A 23,243-nucleotide genomic window follows, 5' to 3' on the forward strand; every position below is an offset into this window, starting at 1 on the left:
ATATAGTTGCTCCTGAAGCTCATGTGTCACCTGACACTGAACATGTCTCATCCCCTGGCTCATCCAGCTCATCATCAAGCATGGAAGGGGAGTGTATGAGGTGCAGCGCATCTAATGTGTACATTTGTAGATGTTAATTTGCCATGCTAAATAAATGCCTATCACATGTAATTAACTTCACATCAGTTATTGTCACAGAAGATGTAGTGTTTCCTGACAACATGTATTGTGTGTGTTGTAAACTATCAGCTAGGAGTTGTGAGGTTACAACAAACTTTCATTCATTCTTCTTTCACACTGAGTCGAAACATCATTGTTACTTCAAGCATAAACTTTTAATTTGACACAAATTAAAAATTATGGAAACATGTTATGTGTTACACTATGAGAACAACTATCATTATATTGAAAAACAAGTGAAAGTTCCATGGCAGTTCATAATGTCTTTCTTTATTTGTAGAAGCAGATGTTGCCATTCAAGGACAAATTCACTCAAGTGACCATGAAGATGTTCCCACTCCTGGATTAACCCAGCATTCAAGTCCTCCTGCTCGTGACACCTACTCAGCTATTGCAGCTTCGGAAGAAAGAATCTTGGGTGAAGAAAATCGTCGCCATTCAGAAATGATGGCAGTGCTTGAAAGGATGATATCACTGCAGGAAAGGTCAAAATCACAAATGTCACAAATTGAAAGAGTCATCATCCAAGTTCCTAAAGAAATCCAAAATGTAAACAGGACATTACAAGCAATAGTTGTGAATCTAAGCCAAGCAAATCAGTTGCGAATTACTACAAGAGAACAACAATTCCACTTTACCCCATCTGAGGATGGATCTTTACATGCTGCTATTTTTTATCCAAAGTCATCAGTTCTTCATTCCCCAGTTCTGAATGATACCGGTACAGTAGGTGCAAGTTCTGTGCAGGTCCCTGTCAACATCCAACGCTTACATCTGTTCAAAATCAGGAACGGACACCTACAAATGAGACACGAAAAAGAAAGTTAGAGCAACAATTACTACTAACCAGCTTCTGGAAAAAGATTAAAACACCAAAACAAGAAACTGCTCCACCATCAGTCGTGCAATGTTTAGCAACTGCTTCACAACTGCCACAGGCCACACCCAGTGCCCCTGAAGTGCAACAGCCCACACCCAGTGCCACTGAAGTGCCACAGCCCACACCCAGTGCCCCTGAAGTGCAACAGCCCACACCCAGTGCCACTGAAGTGCCACAGCCCACACCCAGTGCCCCTGAAGTGCAACAGCCCACACCCAGTGCCACTGAAGTGCCACAGCCCACACCCAGTGCCCCTGACATGCAACAGCCCACACTTAGTGCCACTGAAGTGCCACAGCCCACACCCAGTGCCCCTGAAGTGCAACAGCCCACACTTAGTGCCACAGCCCACACCCAGTGCCCCTGAAGTGCAACAGCCCACACTTAGTGCCACTGAAGTGCAACAGCCCACAAACAGTGCCACAGAACTGCCACAGGCCAGTACAAGTCATACAGTTAAGGCCAAAGTACTTGGCAAAGGGAAAAGGCAAACACAACAGCCAACAAGCAGGCCAGTGACTCGCTCTCAAAAGGATAAACAAAAATAAATAATCACATTCACTAAATTTGTTGGTGTCCTGGTGGTGTTTACTGCAGACTATTTCATGCATAGTGTATGTATGATCATGTACAGATGCTTGATAACATTCAAGTATGTCCTTGTACACATGAATGTTTAGAAATGCTCACTGACTGAATTAAGGCATATTTAATAACATATGAATATGTATTAATCATCAGTTGATTAATGGTACAACATTATTACACACTTGCCATGTTTATAGAAGCTGACATTCACTTAGCTCTTGTTCAAATGAGATGTATGTGAGTTTGTTTGGTAATGTAGATAGTCATTTCATGCTAATATTATTGACATACAACTTTAAGTAACTACCCATATAACAGCATACATTTTTATGTTGTGTTTTCTGGTGTCTTAACTCTGTAACACATTACTTACCTTAATCTTCTTTCATAGTTCATAATGTTGGCATGTGATCATGTATGATTTTTGGTTACAATAACAGATCTGTAAGTGTGTATGAATATATCTTTATTATCTCTGTATCTCTATGGATATATGTATACACACACACACACACACACACACACACAAAGTGTGTGTGTGTGTGTGTGTGTGTGTCTGTGTGTGTGTGTGTGTGTGTGTGTGTGTGTGTGTGTGTGTGTGTGTGTGTGTGTGTGTGTGTGTGTGTGTGTGTGTGTGTGTGTGTGTGTGTGTGTGTGTGTGTGTGTGTGTGTGTGTATATTAACTGATATATATATATATATATATATATATATATATATATATATATATATATATATATATATATATATATATATATATATATATATATATAAATATCTCTGACACTGTTGTCAGCAAACAGGCCTTCTGTTAATGAGATATAAATGTTAGGAAACTTGCTAAAATTATGGTATCACTATGATTGAGCCCCTAATTCACTGAGCTGTATTTAACTTTCAATATGATTACAACAAGGCCTACTTACACACATCAATGGCTTTAGTTTAGCACTCTATATATATATATATATATATATATATATATATATATATATATATATATATATATATATATATATATATATATATATATATATATATATATGTAGAGGTATCAGTACCGTGTTAGCCGAGCTTCAATGATCAAAAAATAAATAGATGATACCGTTCTGTGGCTAACGAAATGCTTTTATTTGTGCGAGCTTTCGAGATACACTGATCTCTTCTTCCGGCGATGTTACAATGAATGAAGCAAGGATTACTTAAAAACGGTGTCTCTTGGAATGTTATCTGTGCTGGTCCTTCCCCCGGTGTGGATGAGATTTATGGCTGGAGGTGTCAAAGGGTAACTGAAAGCAAGTGAAGAAAGAGTGTGTATGTGTATCAGTGTGAATAAAAATGAATGGAGAGCCCACAGAATAAACAGTGCTCCACACAAGGTGTGTGTGGAGTGAGAGGGGATATAAATGGTGTGGGTCGGTGTGGAAATGTGAGAGTTTGTAGCACAACTAAAAGTGTGTGTGGATACTATGTGGTCCCTATTGGTGTATAGGGATGGAAAAATATACATCAATGACACATTATTAGGCACCGGAAAAATCAGTAGTAATGCCAGCAACGCCATTAGAAAAATGAGACAGTTCTGTATCTGTAGTTTTATCCTTGCAGTTTAAACATATATGTTACTTATGCGTGAATATCCACAATCATATAGAGATGTGTTAAGCGTTGTCATGCTGAGACATATATAAATGTGCCATCTTTGAACATCATGTGTTTGCTGTATTTCACAGATGTCGCGGATGAATACATGGGACCAATGTATGATTTCAGATGAGCCAATCATTATATTAGATGATTGTGACGACTAGCGAACAACTATTATAATAAATATGTAACAATGCTTTCAATGATTGGTGCGCAGATTAACAATCACTACATAATGTTATCCTATTATGCAAATATTTACTATGCACTTAATTTTACATAATGATGTTGCTAAGCACTGAAATTAGAACTTATATTGTTTTTTTGTTCTTTTCTAATAACATATGTATTGCCATGTGATATATGCAACCAACATTATCACTCAGCAAACACATTAATCTACTACTTATTATAATCTCACCTGTGACTTTTCAAAGAATGTAAATGCTACATAACAACTCGTAGACATTGTATCTGAACGTACAAAATAACAATAGTGAGGTGATAGAAACTGTTAAGTCATGTGCATTTTATATTATCACCTAAGTTGTAGTGGTAACCTAACATGCATGAGCTAATGAATGTTAGTTAAAGATCATAAAACCATGAACATTTGTGTGTACATTTTATTCACACGACTAACTATAGTTTAGTGTTATTAGTAAACGTTCAACACATACATAGATAAGTGAGGCCGATGATAAAAGCAACATTATTATGTTGGTTTATATTATTTCACGTAGAAATACATGCATCGCACAAAAACTACAACACACACACTTCATTTATGTTCATATGTTGACATTAGTTATAAAGGATAATGATCATTATGAATAACTAACGTGAATGAAATGCAATTATATTAACAACATTGTCATTGTGTTGAATGAATTAGGAAAAGTTGAGAATCCAAAGAACTATACTTTGGAATGGTGTTAACATTTTGACACATGTTACATGTATGTCAAATCAACACACATCTTTCACTTATACATACACATGTGACAATGTAGTAATCAACATGAAGATGAAGTGATACAACAACTAATCACATACATTGAAATGTTAATGATGTTTAAAACATTGGGGTCTTTTCATACAAACATGCATTGAGTGTTAACATCGCTCATGTGCATCAATGGATGTTCTCCTCCCATAATCAATAGCTGAGCAGGGTTTATCCTCTTCTCTCCCCCCCACCCCTATCTTCCATGAATGGATGTTGTTACGTTTGCTAAATTACATATTATGTAATGTCCCTAATGATTTTAAAACACACTGCACAATAACCACCAAGTGTAGCTAAACGCACGTACACAATACAGAAACGACATGTTTCAATTGTCACATCTTTTTCATTATGTTCTGTTTATACATCCTGTAACTATACCTGTATCGAGGTTTGCACATCTTATGACAGATGTGAATTGAAATACATACCATGAGCAGTCATTGAAGTGATATACCTTGAAAAAGAAAACATGAATGAATATAAATCATTGTCATGACATGTTCATTAAGTAAGCAACACACAGAATTGACAATTTTGTATGTGATATGAAACAACATCTAGAATACGTCAAATATGATCAAAAATACACAATAGTGTACACATCATTGTGACTCACATGTCACACTCCAAAAGAAAAATTGTATGTAACCATACTGCACTAGCTATTGGCTATCGACATAGTAGGTTTATTGTGTATGCCTAACCAAAAATAGCATGTACAGAAAATATAGATTTAGTACACATTATTTCCTGACGTACACACAACACCTTTTAGTGGTAAGAAGTATAATACAACCTGTTGATGAAGGACATACCGGTGCCACATGCAATTGTCCACACAGCAGAGAAGAGAAAGGTGTGCGAACCATATTCATCTGTTTCCTAAGTGAATGGTATTTGGACAAATGTATTTATCATAACAAAGAATGAATACATCTATGTAGTACTATGAACATATATGTATTTGCTTACATGAAAAAAATGTGTTTATGACATTCAGACGTGTCTCAACACCACTGGCTGTTTGGTCAGTGTCAGCTGGTAAGTTGACGGGATGCTCCTCCTCCAAGCCCTGACGTATGTCTGTTTGTACATTATTGCGGAGTGCCACATTGTGCAAAATGCAAAATGCAAAATGCAATTATAATATCAGACACTTTAGCAGGCTTATATTGAAGTTCCCCACTAGTTCTACCAAGACACCTAAATCTTGTCTTGAGAAGGCCAAATGTCCTCTCTATGACGGATCGCGTTGATATATGGGCAACATTGTACCTCTCCTCGGCTTCACATTGAGGGTTTGCCACAGGGGTCAACAGCCATGGCATAATTCCGTATCCTGAGTCACCTATAATCCATCGTGCACAAATATGAAACAATTTGTGTTAACATTATTACATACACTATTTCCTAGAAAACCAAGAGTTGTTTGTTAACACATCATAATATGTACTCACCCACCAGCCAACCAGGTCCAAAATAGCCTTCTTCGAAAGCATGGAAGAATGATGAGTTTCTCAGGATAGAGGAATCGTGACTGGAACCAGGGAATTTGGCTACCACATGCATAATCTTCATCGTGGCATCGCATACCACCTGTACATTCAGGGAATGGTAGTGCTTATGGTTGCGGTAAGCATGCTCACTCTGACTAGGCGGGATCAAAGCAACATGGGTGCAATCGATTGCACTATGCCCACAGTTGTCTGGAATGACGCGGAAGCAAGATAATGTAATGAGCACAGCATTTTAACAAGCCCAGGGATTGCACGACCTCTGGCTGTCACAAAATCTAAATCTCCCCGTATCTCTTCATAAAGAGCTAAGATTGCTGCTGAACTCAAACGATAGCGATTTACAATCTCCTCCTCCCTCATCCCATCTAACAGTGTTGTCTCCCTGTACAAACGAGGACGAGGCACAACTTTTCTCCTCTCTCTTCTCCTCTCATCTCCTTGCCCTCTACCTCTCCCTCGACCTCTCCCTCTCCTGTTCACGTGCCTATCCCTGTCACTGCCACTGTCTCTGCCTCTGTCCCTGTCCCTTCCTTGGCCTGTGACATCCTCTCCATCAGCAAGCCTCTCGTCCAATAGAATCTTCCTCCGTCTCATAAACATTTGCATAATTTTCAAGTCTGTAGCTGTGAATGCGCAGGTAATTGCCCTCCTTTAAATACCTATGTGATGATGTCAGGTGACTTGCTGAAGTGCAAGGTGTTACAAACTCAGTCATCTAATTAGGATACAACCATGACATTGACGTTGAGAAACTACGTTGCAACATGTGTAATTTGTGTCACGCTTGTGCTCTCCTCACAAGCGCAGGGAAAAGGGGAAGGACCCGTTAGTGAGGTGGGGAGGCCGCAGGGGATACGAAGGGAGTAAGTTGCCACGCATCTGGGGATCGGCGCCTGTAGTCACGTGACCGCGCCACGCGCATGAGAATGCGTGACGCGTCCGGAGGTGCGGTGCCTACTCAGAGACACGAGTGATCCAGCTGCAAGTGCGCATGCTCTGACAGCAGAGCGGGAGTGCGCGCGTTCTCAGGCACCAACGCGGGGGTTGTGGGAAGCCAACGCTTCAGCACGGGAGTCTGGAAACTGAAACCAGGAACAAGGTACAGGAACATGGGCATAGAGTCCAGAGCACAAGATAACATCCAGAGAATAGCTTCTTGGAGAACGTCCAGACTTCTAAAAGGCATAGTAACAAAAACAGCAAGGTGCAATGAAACTAAATAAACATAAGGGTTCTTAGTCTAATCCATTGGCCAAGGAATTATAAGCCTGCTACCACGTCAAGGTGAACCCTACTTAGCAGGTACCTACACTACCCGACGGTAAACTAACCTCAGTAGTACAAGAGTGACTGTCCCAGTCTTCCGGAATCCACAGGAGATAAGTAAAGGTCTCAAGGAGGTCCAGCCAGGAACAGTATGCGATGAGTACCAGCAGGCACCAGGGTAGACAGCAAAAGACTAATAGCAGAGAGAAAGTCAAAGAGAGGCTTACTTCCTGTCAGGAGGAAGAGGGCAAGGTTTGCAAGAAAGCAAGATGGCGTTGCTTGCTTCAGAATCCTTAAAGACACAAGATCTTGACTCGCAGCTAGAGGGCGGCGATCAGAAGTAAACAGGTAAGGAAGGGACACGCCGCAGGGGGCGTGTTCTGCGCATCGTTACAGTACCCCCCTCTTAAGGATCGAACTCCGAGCGATCCAAGAGACTTAGGGGCAGCGATGCATAGGAAGGTAGGCTCGCAGCTAGAGGGCAGCGCCCGCCACACAGAGAATCAACAGGGAATCTTGACTCGCAGCTAGAGGGCGGTGCACGCCATACAGGGAGACATCAGGGAAACTAGGCAAGAGGGCAGCGCCCGCCACACAGGGAATCAACAGGGAATCTTGACTCGCAGCTAGAGGACGGCGCATGCCATTCAGAGAGACATCAGAGAAACTAGGCATGGGTAGAGAATACACCACAAGGGGGCGTGAAGTTGACTCGCAGCTGGAGGGCGGCGCACGCCGTCACGTGTACGCGCCACGCGTGAGAGAATGCATGACGCGACCGGGGGTGGCCGGGCTCCGTGCTACGAGTAGGGAACCGCGGGTGCGTGCATGCTCTATAAGGAGAGCGGGAACTGAGATGCGGCAGGTAAGGAGGGAGCACGCCACAGGGGGCATGTTCCCCGATTCCTTACAATTTGGCATGTTATTGTCACCTATTCACATGAACTAATTGTAATGTGCATATGCATAATTTAATGCCATCAGGATAGTTGCTATTGATTCAGTTTCAATCGTGTAAAAATGAGTAACTATTATAGATGTGTGTATAAGTTAGCATGAAGTGATTATAATGCATTGTGTGCAATGTAAACATGCAATGTTATTGAGTGTCCAATTGCGGACATCATCAAAAGAGGGAGGTCACAAAGTACATGTAAACATGAAAACAAACAGCTACATTGACATTAGATCATGCATTACACATTCAACTCATTCTGTAATGTATACTAACATTACTATACTCTGGATCTGTTAGATGTGTGAAATGTGTTACAGCATATTATAAATTGAAGCACACTTAAGTAACATGTTTCATATTATGTGACCTGTTCCTTTAAGAGTTGAGTATAGGATTTTCCATTGATACATCATAACATTAAATCATCATAACATATAAAAGTACAATGTTATGCCAATAATAAACGTAAGCACTGACACGATGAAGTGAATGACCTTGACACTGTAATGCCAAGCACATTTTTATTATGAGCAATAGAACGTAAACAGTCCTATAATGTTATAAGTCCCCGCTCCATTGACTCCATTGATGTAGAGATGAGGTTTTTTTTCTAAGTGCCGTCCCGGCAACCTTGCCGATCCTTCTCCCCTCCAACTTGCCAACTTTAGTTGGCGGGACCAATTGCCGATGAAATCTCCATTTCTGAGTGCCGATCAGCACCGATAAGCTGATCAGGGCTACTTGAATACAGCCGATTTCAAAAAGTGCTGAAAAGTGCCGATAAGTGGGTTATCGGCAGCCGCATGCCGATAAATTTTTATCGGCAAGAAAAACTGCCGATTTTGAGCTCTTATCGGCGCTTACTGAATCTCAAATCCAATTTTGGCTGGAAAATGCCGATAAAAGCCTTATCGGCGCTTACTGCATGAGGCCCTTAGACTGCAATTGATCAGGCCCACATCATTTTTAGTTTGAGGAGGTCCTGTACAATCTCCTCTTCAGACACTGGGATAAATTGACATTAATGAGTACAGTGAGGAGGGGGTACTGATATAATAGTATGCTAAGTATGGGCTTCCAGATTAAGGTCACATTTGTGTCTTGATAATAAGGAAGTAGCACACCACACAAAATATTCATTGAATGTGTTGGCAATGACTAAATAATCAGGCAAAATTACATCATAATTTGGGGTAATGGAAGTTTCTTTGTGACTACAGATCTCAAAAATATTTTTGATGGCCTTCCAGAATTTTACAGGATCTGAGGTGTTTTGGTAAAAATTGACATTATTGTGATTTTTTTTCAAATCTAGTTTTTCTTATGCATGTATTCCACAGGGCTCTATAAGTTTGGAGATCTTGCATAGAACCAGTCATTTTGTATCTATTCCACAAGGCATCTCTAAAGCGATAAAGCTAAATAAGATTTGATGTAACCCAGGGAAGATGGGCCCCATGCAGTGGAATATAGCTATCACAGATTTTTAGAACTTCTGTCTGGAAAGGAATTGGGGTCTGGTATCAAATCGATTATGAACTAAGGGCAGTTGGCAATGTCAGCAAGAAATAGCTGGATGCAAAAACTTCCAAATGCTCTAGTGAAAAGAACTTCAGGGTTAGATTGTAATATTTTTTACTTTCCATACACAAAACACGATTGCATGATCACTGAAAATTAGACACATCCTATAGGGATTGTACTGTTGTCTTGGGGTGGAGGGGCAAAGGGAAGGGTGGTAGATGCCAACACTAACAATAGGCTTAGAAAAAGGGACGTAAATCTTGCAAGCTAAATTTTCAAATTAGGATGGGCCGTAGGAGTTATTTAATACAACAGATTTTAAGGAATCATCAAGATAAAACACCACCCCTCATCTCTTTAACTGATCCTGAGTTTTGTTCAATATCACCTGCCAATGCCAGTAACAAATATATTACATATTTAAATAAATGTTTGCGGGTTGCAAAGGAATGGTGTTTGCAATGGTATAGTAGTTTGATGTAGTAGTGCTGGGTGGACTGTATTTCAGAACGCACCACCAACATTCAGTAGGTAATGTAAAGCTTTTGAGTAAGCCAGGGTGTATGACTGCATAGCCTGTGATCACAGAGGAAGTTATTTAACTCTAAGAGTAAGATGTTTAAGTAAAGTTATTATAGTGAAGGGAATTGTAGTCAATAACATTGGTATAAGATATGAACTTACAACAATAGTCTTATAAACAATGACGAAGTTTCACGGATTTAGAACAGAAAGTATAGCGGAAATCACATTTGAGAATCCAAGACCAAACTGTGTTCTGTTGTCCACTTGTCGTTCCAGTTCTGTTGAACTCCTGTAAAACTTCATATTATATGCCACTTAAAGTGGGTCACTTTTAAATCGGACACTGCTAACCCATGCAGATTCTGCTTCTTCACTATATCTCTAACTATATAGGCCTATGTTAGAAGTTGCGTTTGCTAATATTTCCAGCACAGCGGATGTTAATAGTAGAGAGATGAGATTATAGTGTATACTTGGAGTGTCTTTGGTACCTCCTTTTTAGTCATGTCTTAACAATAAAATATTTTTACATTCACCTTTTTGACGCTGACTCCCTTGGCTGTGCCCTGCTTTGATTTTGTTTGTTCCCATTGGATTTTGCTACCTGCAGCTGTTCTTGCCCCAATCAGACACTCCTTAAGTGGGTGAGGAACAAGAGAAGAAAACGTGAGTATGTTGGATTTACCTTTTTTCTGGATGTCTTGCTGAAGAAATCTGTGTATGGACATTCCCAATGAGGATATAGAGGTGTGGACTCCTCACAGTTCACATATATCTCAATTAATTATTATTCACTTAAGAAAAGTGCAAGGTTTTCCTTTTTCAAATACACTTTGAATTTCCTCATTTATCACCCACTCTCAATAGAGGTCTCCCTGTATGCATTCTGATATTCTCACTAAAGATTCTTGTGTTAAAGATCTTTTAATCCGGAATTACTTGAGCATTCGCACACAATTTTGACCATACTTGAGAAAAGAAAGATGAAGTCTGTTAGCATCTTACAAGATGATGAATCCTCTAGTATTTCCTGTATAACTCCATATTGTATGCCACTTAAAGTGGTAAAGCCACTTTAAGGATGGGGCGCTGGTTACCCTAAATCTGAATGTAATATTCACAAACAAAAATAGTGCCATTTATTGCAGTAACAAGAAAGAAGAGTTCAAAGTGTTGAGTGTGATGGATAAAATCCACTTTTTTAAATTGCGGATATTGCTTTCTTGCATTGAAAATGTTGTGGGAAAGGAATACATGGAGCTCAATAACCTGTGCTAAGAAATAGATAACATCGTCGTTCTCGTCTGGATAAGGCAAAGGCGAGGATAATTAAAGTTGGAAAAACAGGAAAATTAGGATTACGAAGTTGTGAATTTACGAAACTTTTGAACGTTCACTGGACTTAAACACATTCTTTTAGATAATGAGCATAGATCGTCATAGTTTCATGTTATTTAAAGTTCAGAAAAAAAAGACTACTATGCTGGAACATACCTAGTAATAAGCTACCCAGGCCACTGGTTTTCCCAGGATGCATATCCCCCATGATGACGTCAGATGGTCACCCACCACCAATGAGAGTTTAATAGAAACTGTATCATAGCTACCTAAGGTAACACCGGAGTAACCTAACTGGCGAAACCATGAAGGACAAAATACCAGGCAGCAAAATCATAACCACTGAACAGCAAGTTAAAAGTTCAAGCAGGAAAGTTTCCAAATGTTGGGAAAGTGCAAACCCAGCAGTTTTCTACTGCAGCTTCAGGGCAGATTTTTACATCCTCCAAGTATTTTTAAATATGTGAGTATAAATAAAAAATGTAAATATATATACATACAGATTATTCAATATATTAATAAACAGAGTTACATGAGTATGGTAGTCCTCCCCATAGTTTTATCCTTGAATTAATCCGAGACAAGGTAAAGTTAGAGAATAAATGCATTATCTGTATTAAGCTTTACCATCTGGTGGAGGTCAAAGTCATCAGCAACTACGAGTTTACCCCTACGGAGAGCATACCTCACACCTCCACGTGTACACAAAAGGTAACCCAAACACAGCTTTCATCTTATCTACAGTGCTTCCTTGTCCAACCAAATATTGATATAGGCTTTGGGTTAGCACCTATGCCCAAGCAGTTTTTTTTAACCACAGCTTGTATTTTAAAGCTGTATGTTGTATGGGTATCAAATATTTGTAGGTGCTGTAAAGTACTTTATTTTATTTAGAGCCCTTTAATGATGTGTACATTTACATTTTGTGGTGCCAAGTGCTTTATCAGTGTGTAAATATTTAGCTTTATAGCTACAGTACAGCTGCAAAATAATTTAACTACATTTAGGAGAGGGGAACAATTAATTACTTTTCGTTGATAGATAAGGTTCTGCTTTTTGCACTGGTTTTTCAGCTGGAACTCTGTAGACTTCAGTAGATAAGACACATGCCCCATGCAACTTTCCTTTTTAATTTCTCTCGATATTTCAGTGGGTTCTTAGAACTTGTGGTGGAAATTTTATTTTAAAAAAAAGATGCTTCTGAACGAGAAGTCCAGTCCATATTTTCACATTTTGACTCCACACGCTAAAAACCCCTTTTAACCCTTACCTTAAAAACTTTACCTGAACTCCTTACCTTAAAAACCCATATACCGCTTACCCGAAAAATCCTAACCTGAATTCCTTACACAATAAACCTTAACCTGTTAACTCCTTGCCCTTAAAACCTTAACCCTTTACCCTAAGTACACTAATCACCTACCTTGGGGCCAAAACATCCAGCAGCTAAACGGCAGTAGCCAACTGTCCCGTGGTGGCTGAACTGCGGTGGCGAAACAGCTGAGTCTAAAAGTCCCATTCTGCCATTTCTAACCCATAAAGAAAAAACTTTTGGGGATAACTCTCCTGAAAAAATTCCTTAAATGTGGTGAAGCAAAGAAGAGTGGGTAGCCGTGTTGGTGCTTTCTTCCATGTACTAACAAAAGAGGGAGAGGAAGTAGATGGTATGGTACCTTTTATTGGACCAACAAGTACTGTAGATAAAATGTTACAAGATTTCAAACCTCTCAGCATCCTTTATTGGGTATGGCAGTACATCCATTGTAACCAGATATCTCTCTTACATACACTGTATTTTATATTGTATTTCTGTATTCCTGCAATACTCGAAGGGCCCTGAGAGGCTCAAATGCTTGTAACATATCAACTACTTGTTGGTCCAATAGAAGGTATCATACCACCTGCTTCCTCTTCCTCCTTTGTTACATGTGGTGCAAATTGTTAAAAGCCAGAAGGCTATGCCACCTTAATTTTGGTGGATCGTTTGACGCAGATTGAAAGGGAAAAAATTGACACACAGAGAGCCATAATTTAATAAAGATCATTACCATCTGTGCATCATATATTCTGTTACACGATGCACAGATTATCTCTGTCTTCGACACTCCTGAACTTGCAAGCTGACCCACAGAGGGCAAGAATTGGTGCACAGATCTTGACACTAATTGCACAAATAAGGAAAGCCAACAGAATACTAAGCTGTATAGGGAGAGCTATTAGCAGCAGAAAGAGAGAGTAATGATAACACTAAATAGATTTGTGTTCAGCTCTGGAGACCATATCTCTAGAAGGACATGTATACATTGGCTGTGCACTGCTTGTGCAATTTAGGGGGCTACAAAAATGGGGCATCGTTTTCTACATCAAAAAACTTACCAGGAAAGACTTAAGGGCCTTCATATGTACTGCTAGAGGAGAGAAGGAAGAGGGGATATGACTCAAACAACAAATACATTATAGTTAAATTACAATATATAGAAAAATCAAATACATTATAAGGTCCAGAAAAGAATCATATTTGAGAGAAAGAGAAGTGCTAGAACAAGAGGTCACCCTGTGAAGCTGGAGGGTGGCAAGCTTGGGGGAAAGGGTGAGTGTGTTCATGGAATATCCTACCAACAGAGCTGGAAGAGGCAAATACAGGAAGAGAATAGAAAAAATGCCTGGTATAGACAGACAGCTATCCAAAATATGAAAGAAAAACAAGGGATCAAACAGGGTCTGAGGTTTTTCAACAGACAGGAGTATGGGTAGACTAGGTGGCACAAGGGGTTTTATTTGACACCAAACTGTAAAAAAAAAATTGTTTTAAGCAAAATAAAAATGACAGTCTATATATAATATTTATCTTTCACAGTTTGACTCATAATAGTTGAAGAACAAATGTTCACACATAATTATTTGGGCTCCATCTGCAATACTTCCTTTTGACAAATGGATATATATATATATATTCTACTTTAAGATTAATATTTTTCCTTTTATTCGTAACACATTTATATGCAGGACATATATAATTACATATATAGAGCAAGAGAGGGAGAGAGAGACCCGTTATTACCTCTAACTGCATTAGATATTACAAAATAATTGTATTTAGATGCATTTCTCATAAAACTGAACCTTTTATAATACATGTATAGCCAAAACTATATAATCCAATACCAACACAGTTTTTGCATAATGTGTTTCTTATGTGAATTGACATCGTTTTAATGAGGTGTAATTCATGATATCTTGTAGCATTGTGATCCCAATGTTCAAATAAAGAACACATTTAGTTAATTAATACTATGATAACATTTCTGCATGATTTTTGCAGTGGTATGACATACTTCTTGAGGACAAGCAAAGAAACCAGTTTTCTGCATGACTAATGCAGCAACTTAATCCCTATATCAGAAAAGGGCACTTAAAAGCTACAAGCAGAATGTCATAATGACTTCACGTGAAGCGCCAGTCACGTGAGGTCTTTGCACCAGAACCCTATTATTTATCTCTTTCAGTCCCTCTATGATTCTCTATTTATCTTCTTCTCTGCATGAATAGGCCTTTTGTACGTTTGTAATTTGGATGCAGAGTAATTATCCTAAAATAGTTATTCCGAGTTGAGTAGACACATAAATGTATCTTCCCTCTCTCTTTCTCTGTGATAAACATCTATCTTACATGACCTCTTGATTATTGGAGCCTTCGATATATATTCTTTGGTCTAGGGCTCTATACTCTCTCTCCTGGGATGAGCTTTAAATATCACTCTCTATGATTAATTGGAAGTTAATTAAATCTATTACTGAAACAAAGGGAAGGCAATGAGCTATATAATCATTGAAATAGTAAAGGAAATGATATGTCTCCCAATTTTGCTTATTGACAGTGATGGAGGAGTGGTTATCGGGCCCCTGCTGCTTGGCTGTCTCTTCTGTCTGACCACACAGACCCACTCAAGCAGAGAAAGACTTTATGTAGAGTGTATTGTCAAAGTAGGACTAATGGAAGCCTGGGATTCTGTGTGGATGCAACCTTTTATCTCAGCCCTTTTGTCATTTTATGCCATTTCAAAATTACCACCATTGCCTATGCCCATGTACAAACAAACTTTAACCCATTCACTGCCGGAGACCATGCAACACATTGCAAAGACGTTAAGTGAGAAGTGACACATAGATCTAAAGGCACACACATTTTTAAATGAAAATCATAAAATGTTTTTAAAAATTTACTATAAAAACAAATAAATAAGTATTCGTATTACAAACATCCCAGTCTTACTGAAAAATATCTTTCCAAAGCATGATGCAATGTATAAAAGGGTCATTGCCACTTCTATGCAGCAAAAGCATATATAGAAATACATATATGAACATTTTTATAAGTACACAAATGTGTATACAGAGTCTTATATGGTAAAGCAACCAAGTTTCTGAAAGACCCAAAATAGATAATCTTACACAAGTGAGAGGCACCCAAAAAATTTTAAATCACAATAATGATATTCATTTGTCATTAAGTATGTTGTCTGTAATTTGCAAAACATGTAAAATGTGCAATTTCTTTGCTTCGTGAAAAATTGGACTTTTTCAAAAGTTTACTGGCAGTTTGCCTAGTTAAACTCTCCACCGTCTGAATTATGAATTTTACTTGAGAGAGATTGATTGGGGGCTATACAAGTCCATTGGGTACTCTACTAAATATAATTCTCTCCCTCTAACCTCTCTAGCTACACTGGCGACACACTTTATTCGAGCTCGGCTAGTCCCACGAATTCGGGTATACCCGGGTGTATTGAGGTTTGTGACTGTTTTCTGCCCGAGTGCATTGAGGTATTTTCCAGGCAGGGATTGAAGCATTTTATTCCCGCTGGCTGCAATACTGCACAGCATATATATATATACTGCATTACAATTCATGAATTTATGCCATCTGGTAGACACGCGAAGCATTGCAGCCTATTATATCCTAATCATTATCATTTAACAGATCAGCCGCCCGTCAGCCAGGCATGAACCATGCTGAGCCAGGCTGGGAAGGCAAACGCAACGGGGCTTGTCAGAGGTGAGGAGCGGCGCATTCCAGGTATCTGCCAGGTACATACTGGGTATTTGCTCGAATAAAGTGTGTCGGTGCAGTAAATCTATATTTCTTTTTTGACTAAATCTGCCAATTTTCACTTTGTCCATTTTGCATAAACGTTTTTGGCTAATGTTTTGCAGATAATCAAACATTTTTTAAAGTTTGAGTGCAACATACTGTATGCAAAGGGAATTTGAGCAAGTCCACACATTTTGGAGATGAAAAAACCATGGACGAGTGCTTTGTCTATCAGAGTTAGGATATTACATTAAATTCTAGAGGATAAGATAAACTAGTATAGGGTTTTGCATGGTGGAGCAGCAGCTAAAGATCGGTGAGTGATGAAGATGACTGGCAGCAGCATTTTGTAAAGATTTTAGTGGAGACAGTCAGGTGATTGGGATGCCAGCTAGGAAGAGGTTATAGTAGTTGACGTGGGACATGAGTGAGTGAATACAAATGTTGCTTTTGTCTTGATTGAGAAAAGGGTCTATTCTAGCAATATTTTTTATGTGAAGACGACAGGATTTACTGAGGAACTGAAGGTGATGAATGAAGGAGATGGCGGAGTCAAAGCTGACCCCATGACAGCGGACTTGATGTGTTGGCAAGATTGTAGCATTACTTACAGTTAAGGAGACTTTAGGTGTAGGGAGAAAGATTAGGAGTTCTGTGTTGGATATGTTAAGCTTTAAATAGCGATAGAACATCTAGTAAAAGGTAGCAAGGTTAAGGGAGAAGGGTTAGATTTGGGTGTCGTCAGTATACAGTTAAGATGACACTTAAAGCCAAATGAGTGTATTCATATCCCGTTTCCCAAGAGAACACTGGTATAGAGGGAGAACATTTTTGTACATACTGTAACTAATAGGGTGCTTTAGTAAAAAGTAATGCACTTGAAACTTTTTCGTTAACTAAAAAATCTTAAGTAGCGGGGCGTGGCCAAGACTCTGAGCTGAGCGGTGAGTGGTCGCAAGCCAGCTCAGCTCCGGCGGACAGGAGCATTTAGCAAGGGGTGATACTTGAATAGGGGAGGGGTGGCCAGCTTAATACCGCGTCCCACGACGTAGCCTGCGAGAGATGCGAGCCGCTCCCTCTCCCCTCACTCCCCGGTGTGTATAATTGAGCTGGAACTCAAGGCTGAGAGTGTGGAACTAGCGGATACCTCCCCCACTGTAAACAAGCACAGCTGCCGACTGGAAGCAGGACACAGGGTCACCAGGTGCGTCCCCACCCCTCCAGGACAGTAACTGAGGGCACATACACACTGCTAGTGCCAAAAATCCACAGCTACCAGGGTTAAGCAAAAAGGGCCTGTTGGCCTACCTACCTACGCAATTCAAAAGCTGCACAAAGTCCTTGAGCAGGATAAGTTATAAGCCTATACAAGATACACCCTAAAATGGCCCCCGTGTGTCCCGGAGTAGCTAACGAAAGTCACTGTGAGCATCACCTATATATCACAGCTACAAAAGAATTTAAAAAAAGAGAAAAGAACATAACTGGGTTGAAAGGTCACATACCCACGCACCCCAAAACCCCACACAATTTGAGAACATTAAAACAATTTCATGTAATAGCAGAATGCCCAAGTGAAGGGGTCTAAACGTGGTACTGGCCACAAATTAAAGCAGATAAATAATTAGTACAAAAAGAGCAACTCGGGGCTGACTTTCCTCTACTCCTTCCTGATGAGCGCCTGAGACATGGCTCCACCAAAAAAGACACAAAAAAACAGAGGCCTCTTTGTTTAAAAAAAAAAAAAAAAAAAAAAAAAAAAAAAGATTGTTACGCTTAAACCTTCAGGCAAAGAAAGGGATACGCAACCTCAGGACCAAGAGGAGACCGAATTAGGCTCAGACTCCAACCAAGGGGCAAATATCAGAAACGATTTGAAGGCCTGGGTCAAAGAGATCAAGCAGATGTTCCACGAAGAAGTGCAGAACGCAATCAAGGGTCATCGCTCGGAAATTGAGGTGGTCGAGGAACACACCACAGGTCTCAAAGAAGTCATGGAGGCCACTACCAGAAAGCAGGTGGAGGTAGACTCGGATATAGCCAAAATGAAAGAACAGATAACCCGGCACCAAGATGCACATGAGGAGTCTGCAAACAGATCAAAAACAACAATGTTAGGATTTGAAATGTCCCAGAGTCAGTCCCTACGGAATAAATTATAACTTATTTGTATAAGATGTTCCAAATTATACTCCCAGAAGCTACCAACACCAAGCTGGAACTCAATAGAGCCCAGAGAATTTACAGGCCAAAAGAATTTTAAAACAGGGGCTCTGGAGATATAATTACAAGGCTCCACTATTTTTTGACCAAAGTAGAAATTATCAACAAAACCAGAAATCAAGAAAGATCATCTTTGAAGATACAGAAATACAGATTTTCTCGGACCATGCACCAATAACGCTAGCCAAAAAATGTGAACCCATGCAAATAATGAGCTATCTACGAAGCAAAGACATTAGATATCAATGGGGCTTCCCGTTTCGCTTACAGGGAAATACAATGGAAAACAAGCCATACTCAGAAGCCCGGAGGAAGGCCATGGCATTTTTCACCACCCTTGGTCTGGAGGTTCTGACGGAACTTGGGAACCCATGGAGAGTCCTACCACAATCAAGATGGGGACCTTGGACTAGAGTTCTGGCAACACCAAGAAAGACTTAGCAAGCCCCCAAATCTGACTAATATTCTGGAGCTAGAGCTGTTAAGAGTAAAAGGTGGCTAGTTTATATTGTGAAGAACCCCAAGCCTAGTGATCCTGCGCCGCCTTCTCTATGAAGAGGAGGGGGCTTGGAGATGTGGCGAATAGAAACGTTAAGAGCCTTTAATAAATAAATTCAAAAAGAGTGCAAAAAATGGGGAAACAGGGTTATAGCAAGAGTTACAACACCACAGGTTCTATATAGTTAATAATGTTGAAGTGTTTTTCACTGTATTATATGTTTGGTTAATGCTTAATTGCTGTTTTCTCACATATGTTTTAGTACCAGTAAGACTTCTTCGGAGACCACAACGCCCGACGCCTATAACTACTAATATGTAACCGAGTTGAGCCGGCAATTGTAAACGTCCAAGGTCCATCAGAATGCAAGTACCACAATGCACCCCACACACACACCCTTTTCTTAGACTCTGCATGTCCCAAAACCCCCAAGGGCAGAGTCAAAGGCCCAAGATAAAAGAGGGCCCTATACGACACCAAGTTATTGGTGCACACCAAGACGAGACCAAAGTGGAGATGTTTGCCATAACACAGCGCCACATTTTGCAAAAACCAAACACAGCATATCAGCACAAACACCTCATACCAGCTGTCAAGCACGGTGGTGGAGGGGTGATGATTTGGGCTTGATTTGCAGCCACAGGACCTGGGAACCTTGCAGTCAATGAGTCGACCATGAACTCCTCTGTATACCAAAGTATTCTAGAGTCAAATGTGAGGCCATCTGTCCAACAGCTAATGTTTGGTCGAAATTGGGTCATGCAACAGGACAATGATCCCAAGCACACCAGCAAATCTACAACAGAATGGCTGAAAAAGAAAAAGAATCAAGGTGTTGCAATGGCCCAGTCAAAGTCCAGACCTCAACCCGATTGAAATGCTGTGACTGGACCTTAAGAGAGCTGTGCATAAACAAATGCCCACAAACATCAATGAACTGAAGCAACGCTGTAAAGAAGAGTGGGCCAAAATTCCTACACAACGATGTGAGAGATAAAGTCATACAGAAAACGATTCCTAACAAAGATCAGGAAACTTTCATCAATTAAGCATTTGACTCGATCAACCAATATAGGAGAGGCTATCTAATAACTGGAGGTGATTTAAATACGGTTATAGATAGTAATAAAAATAAGGCGAGAACCCCGGGCAGAGACCACCACTCAAAAATTCAAGAGATCTCAAACATAGTATAAGAATGTGTGGGCTGGTAGACACATAGAGACTGATGAACCCCACAACAAAATGGTACTCATTCTACTCTGCCCCACACAAACAATATACACTTATTGACTATATTTTTATATCTAGAGAACTGGTCAGTCACATGATAAAAGCAGATATTACCTGGTCAGACCATGCTCCAGTGTTATTAACAGCAAGGGATCTACACCAGAGTCAGGCCGGAGCACGATGGCGTGTGAATAACCTTTTTCTTAGGATACCTGTGTCTAAAAATGCTATAGGGGCTTCTAAACAAGACTATTTCTCACTAAATGACAATGGCCAAGGAGGAGATAGTACTCTATGGGCAATGCACAAAGCCACCCTAAGAGATAAAATAATTAGCATCGCCTCGCATAGAAAAAGAGATAAAAACAAGACGATAAATAGCCAAATGACAGTATCATAGAAAACCAGGAGAGCTTTCAACAAAATCCAACAGATGTACTCAGAGCACAAATAGATAAAGATAGTAAAGAACTTAAAAATATATATTGATAGAGGACACTGAGAAAGCAATGCGCTGGACAAACCTGATCTTCTATGAGAAAGGCAATCAAGCAGACTGATACCATGCAGCCAAACTTCGTAACAAGATAGCCAGCTTTAATATTTATAGTATAAAGACCAGCCAGGACGAACTGACATACAACCCACTAAAATTAACGAAGAGTTTGTGACATACTATAGTAATTTATATAACCTGGTGAAACCTGACCAAATTAACGCAGAACTAGAAACAAAACTAGACAATTATATAAAAACAACACGATTACTAAATTAGACGAGTTAGAGGCTAGCCATCTAGGAGCACCAATAACAGCGGAGGAAGTGTCTGCCACTATTAAGTCTCTTAAAAACTCCAAGGCTCCAGGCCCGGACGGGTTCTCTAATCTCTATTTAAAAAAGTTTGAGAACACACTGAAACCATATCTGGTCAGATGGTTTAATAAAATTCTGAGAGGTGAAGCTTTACCTAACGACTCACTAGAAGCTTCAATTATTGTAATACCAATAGAAGGGAAAGATCCTACAATATGCCCTAGCTACAGACCCATCCCTGATAAATACAGATATAAAATTGTTCGTAAAAATGTTGGCGACTAGATTGAATAAGGTACTAAATACTTTGGTCCAACCAGACCAAGTAGGGTTTACCACAGAGTGGCAAGCATCAGATAATATATGCAGGATTATTAATATTAAACATAATAGCAACACGAATCAATGCCCCACACTGGTACTGGGGCTGCCCCACACTGGTACTGGGGCTTCACGCAGAAAAAGCATTCGATAGGATGACTTGGCCTTTTATATTTCGGGTGCTCAGAGAGGTTGGTCTCCATGAAAATTTTATGAATGGCATTAAAGCTTTATACTCCAGCCCAACAGCCACAGTACATACCTCAGGCTATATTTCAGCCCCATTTAAAGTCTCTAACGGCACTAGGCAGGGATGTCCACTATCCACCCTACTATTTGCTATTTGCATAGAAGTACTGGCTTCAAGAATAAGATCGAACCCAGAGATACAAGGTGTTCCTATAGGAGACAAAGTATATAAAGTATCCCTTTTTGCGGATGACATTTTACTCTCTCTCACTAGCCCAGAATCATCCCTAAAAAGCCTGTTTGATACACTAGATAAATTCGGCAAACTTTCAAATGTTAAAGTCCACCATTCCAAATCAGAGGCTATAAGCCTACATATACCCAAAGAAATAGAGAACGATCTGAAAAAGAAATTCCCTATAAAATGGAAGATAGATTACAGTGCAAACTACCCAAATCTTATCAAAACTCTGCCGAAAGACCAAACGAGCTGGTTGGGGCACCAGATTTCCTGGTCAGGCAGGATTATTTCAGTCAAAATGAACCTATTACCTAGAATACTGTATTTATTTCAAGTGTTACCAGTAACAGTCCCAATATATGTTATCAAGGACTTTAAGAGAGAGATAGTTAAATTTATCTGGAATAGCAGGAAACTCAGAATCAGGAAAAACTGATGGTGCTCCCTCTGACCCAGTGAGGGCTGGGGCAGCCAGACTTAGCCAAATACTATGAAGCAGCTAGGTTGAGTTCACTAATTTATTATTTGGCATCCCCAGGCAAAAAAAGTGGGTCAAAATAGAGAGGTCGGAGACCCGATCCATTGAAATGGCATCTCTTTTGTAGTTAAAGAAAGAAAATAGCTTAGCACACTATAAGGACCACCCAGCCCTAACACACTCCCTTAGTATTTGGGACAAGAACTGTAAAAATAAGCAGATCTCGTCTATCCCCTCACCTCTGACACCTATCAGACACAACCCTGAGCTCACCCCAGCATATCACTCAAATGTCTTTAAGGGATGCGACGAAAAAGGGCTATCCTCTATTGGAGACATGCAAAAAGGAGGTAGGATTAAGTAATTCCCTGAATTAAAAGCAGAATACGATATTCCGAACACGCAAATATTCCAGTATATACAGCTCAAACACCTCGATACAACCAAGCTAAACATGGATTTGACCCCTCACTACCTTTGAGAATCTGTTCCAATTAGGTGAATATCACAAAGGGATGATAGCTCAATTCTATTAGGTGCTAATATGTCAATACAGGGGGCAAACAAGCAAAAATATTTCAAACTGGGAAAGGGATATAGGCAACCCGATAGCAGATGAGGACTGGGAGGAAATTTACGAAAGAATAGCCAGATCCTCTCATTGCTCAGCAGTTAAGGAAACAAACCTGAAAGTCCTTCACAGGTGGTACTATACGCCTC

At 39.8% G+C, this 23,243-nt stretch overlaps 1 long non-coding RNA gene across 2 annotated transcripts in view; it reads right to left on the minus strand.

Moving 5' to 3' along the window:
* Positions 1-376: 376 nt before the first annotated feature.
* Positions 377-23,243, minus strand: part of LOC142470773 (uncharacterized) — a 36,273-nt gene continuing 13,406 nt past the window's right edge. Inside the window, exons 2-4 of one of the 2 annotated variants that reach the window (XR_012789329.1) lie at positions 10,634-10,732; positions 819-978; positions 377-654 (exon numbers count right to left, since the gene is read on the minus strand). This is a non-coding gene — a long non-coding RNA (uncharacterized LOC142470773). Of the gene's footprint in view, positions 713-818; positions 979-10,633; positions 10,733-23,243 lie in introns of both variants that reach the window. The other variant, XR_012789330.1, reaches the window with a different exon arrangement.

The sequence above is a fragment of the Ascaphus truei genome, chromosome 1 (assembly GCF_040206685.1).
Source record: "Ascaphus truei isolate aAscTru1 chromosome 1, aAscTru1.hap1, whole genome shotgun sequence".
NCBI classification, from domain to species: domain Eukaryota; kingdom Metazoa; phylum Chordata; class Amphibia; order Anura; family Ascaphidae; genus Ascaphus; species Ascaphus truei.